A 3533-nucleotide genomic window follows, 5' to 3' on the forward strand; every position below is an offset into this window, starting at 1 on the left:
AAATTTAAAATTCTATAAATGTAGCAGCTTTTAATTTTTTTTATTTTTAATAATTTTAATTTAAAGTATTTATTTTTCTTATAATAAGCAGTAATAACTTTATTAATAAATTAACATGAACCAAATATTAAAAAATTATTATCTAATTATATAATAATTTAAATATAATGTTTTAATATTTAATAAACTCTGCATCTGCGATTTCTTTCTTTCCAAACGAAAATACACGTAAAAATGACTTTGTAAACTCTCATTCCTTAGAACAATGACACTAAAGGTTGAAACCAAACTTAGAACAGCAAAATAGTGTAAATCACAAAAAACAATATCTGTTTGTTATCTCATCAAAGCCGCCTGCATTTTATCAGTTATCAGAGCTGTGCAAGACGGTGGATATCGATCGGATAAGCATCGGACAGCGACTGAGCACTGTATGATCTCCTTCCTATGATCACATTTGCAGCCTCAGTTGGATGAAAAGCATCCCAAAACAAGTACTCATTCCTATTCCTACATGGCCTTTGTAAAGGCAAGCAAGTGATTTGCCCATTGTTCCTCCCAACACCACAACACCCTGCATTTGTCACCCTAAACCCTGAAACATAACACATAGTAACACTCAACCATGTCGGATCGATAAGGTCGATAAACGCCGGTTAACATTTTTTTCTCGGATTAGTAGTGTTCTTACCGAGAGCTGAAGGATTGCTTGTGATGTCTTGGAAAATTCCATAAACATCAATGTAAATGAACTTTGCATCAGAATCATTGGAGGTTTCAAGTTCAGCTCCGAAACAGACAATACCTTATCACACGAACGCGGTTCGTATACGTAATGATGAACGTAGAATACGAACCTGAAGCTGCTGAGTATACTGTTGGATAAGAACATCAGCATATTGCTCAGGGCTAAATCGCCTGCTGGTGGAGTAAAAAAGAGGCATGAAATAGTTGTTAAGGTAATCATTGCTGCCGAGTCCAATTGAATAAATACATTTGCTCAAGTAACTTGATGCGTTTGCTTCTCCCCCAAACAAGTTCACCACTTGTGCAACTGTCTGCCTGTAATTTCTAACTTGTCCACTGAAACTGATCCGAGCTCCAAGTTGTTGTCCGGTTTCTTCTCGGATTCCTGCAGCCGCCGACGCGTAGTTAACCCCGCCGAGTATTTGTCTGCCTCTAGCATTCGAGTAAGGAGGAATGTAGCTTTCGAACCCCAAAAGTTCAGCTGTGGATAGGAACATATATACAATCATACGTTAAAATTGAATTCGATATTCAAATATGAGTACAAGACTATAATCCGAACCCATTTTAGAGAGAAACCCAAAGTTTCTTTTCGTCGAACACAAACAAGGAAGAAGATAATACATACACATACACATATGGAAATTTAGAAGCTTACTAATGACATCGACTGTGGTTTTGCCATTGGAGAACCTCCCGGTTGGACCATTAGGGAAATCGATTCCATAGGGCATGTAATTAGCTTTAGCAAGCGATGATAATCGATTGTTATTCCCATTATCAACCAATGAATCCCCGAAGATGAAGAAACAAGGAACTTGGGGTTCTCCATTGATTACCCCAAAGCTTAAACTCAGAGCTAAAGCTAACCCAAAACCAAACAGCGCACACATTGTTGCTGCCAAAGGAAAGCTCAAAGAAGAGAGAGAGGAAGAAAGGTTGAGATTTTGATGGACACAATGGCGTCTTGTGAGGGATATATATAGAGATGGAGAAGGAGAAAGAGTACGCAGTGGAGATATCGAAAAGATAAAGGCATGCAAGTGATTGCTTTTACAGTTGAAGAAACTAGGTTTAATTCATTCATTTCACGCGGAGTGGGAGTCTCTCTCGTCTTGTCTGTCCACAGTCAGCTTGAATGCAATATACTACTATTATATTAGTGTACTTATATATACACTATTAAAAATCATATATTTAATGATATTTGAGATTTTCATTTTTTTAAGAAAAAAATAATGTGATTCTTAAATTAAACTGACTGTTACAATAATAATATAATGTGGAAATTTACTATACTAATATAACAATCCTCGTAAATTAAATAACCCATAGTTTGGATTAATATACGGATATCATTTCTCATATTAAAATACAAATTTAAGTGTTCTTTAACTTATTTTTGTGCTGCATGATATCGGAAATATATATACAAAAGTCAAAGGGTAGCCTTTATAATCTAGGAAAAAGAACATTGCGAAGTCAAATCTCAAAAAGGCTATCAACTTGGTGAAGAAAAGAGAAATGGGAACTCAAATCACATGCCATTACAGTGACCAGATATAGGCATACTGTGGTCCTATTCCAGTATTCCTATGTGTGTGTATAAATCAACTTGTTGGCATTTCATACATAGCATCTAATTTAGGGTTCATTTTGACTATCTTGTCATTGTGCATGCCTTCACTATGGTCATTGAATCTTTATGTATGTATGTAGTGATTAATGGTTATGGCTGGTGGGTAGGCAAAATTTAATGGTGGAAAGAGTGGCATACCTGAAGTAACATGAGTGTTTGTGGACTTTAACTGGCTTGTCGTTGACCTTCACCGACATCGGGGTCTTACTAGTTCCAAAATGCAACGATACAAAACTTTAATCATCAGTTCATGGAAACAGGATTGGATGATAAATTGGGTAGCATTTATTCAATGGCTTATGCTGTGTGTTGATCCCTTAATTAAATTTCCCCTCCCCCCGGTTCCCATCCCCACCAAAATTTGGAAATATTATGAGCGGGAAAAATAAGTAGGGAAATTAAGCTGTTGGGTAATTGTTTTGGAATTTATACTATTTGATGTATTATACAAGAATTTTGTTATTTTTATACGACGAGTTCTATAAAATATATTAAAAATTAAAATTTATCGTGTGAGTTAGATACAAATGAAACTCGTCATGTCCACATAACGAATTTCAAATACACTATAACAAATAATTTAGAACCTATATTTATTTTTCATCACCTGTATATTCTATTATCCCAAAATCTTTTTCCTACTTGAATTATTTCACTAAATATTTCTTCCCACTCATGTCATTTCTATAACCCATATATCATTCAATGTCATATAACTCATATAACCCCTTCATTAGCAGCACAAACCAATCGACTTCGGTGGTTAAAGGATTTATTATTATCCCTTAAAGTCTCAGGTTTAAATACTTTATATGTTAGGGGTATGAGCGTTCATTGTCAAATAATTAAATAGTGTTTAAACAAATACTATCTTATATTCACCATATATATATATATATATATAAGAACCCTTCAATAACTCATGCTTGTGCTCCTACAAAATAAGTGTTTTTGATATGTACCTTACAAGTTTATTCTTTTATGACAAAATTTGTATTTTTTTTTAAAATATTTTTTGACCAAATTTTATTTTTTTTTTCTTTTATTTTAGTTCGTTCTAAATGCATTGTCGCTACATAGACAGAAGGTGCATCCTGCAAAAAACGTTTTTTCTAAAACATATCTTTATTTTATGTGACAAAAAAGA

At 34.0% G+C, this 3533-nt stretch overlaps 1 pseudogene; it reads right to left on the reverse strand.

Moving 5' to 3' along the window:
• Positions 1-220: 220 nt before the first annotated feature.
• LOC120217232 lies at positions 221-1656 on the reverse strand (annotated as a pseudogene).
• Between the last annotated feature and the right edge of the window lie 1877 nt (positions 1657-3533).

This window comes from Hibiscus syriacus, unplaced genomic scaffold (assembly GCF_006381635.1).
Source record: "Hibiscus syriacus cultivar Baekdansim isolate YM2019G1 unplaced genomic scaffold, ASM638163v2 tig00110186_pilon, whole genome shotgun sequence".
Classification (NCBI taxonomy): domain Eukaryota; kingdom Viridiplantae; phylum Streptophyta; class Magnoliopsida; order Malvales; family Malvaceae; genus Hibiscus; species Hibiscus syriacus.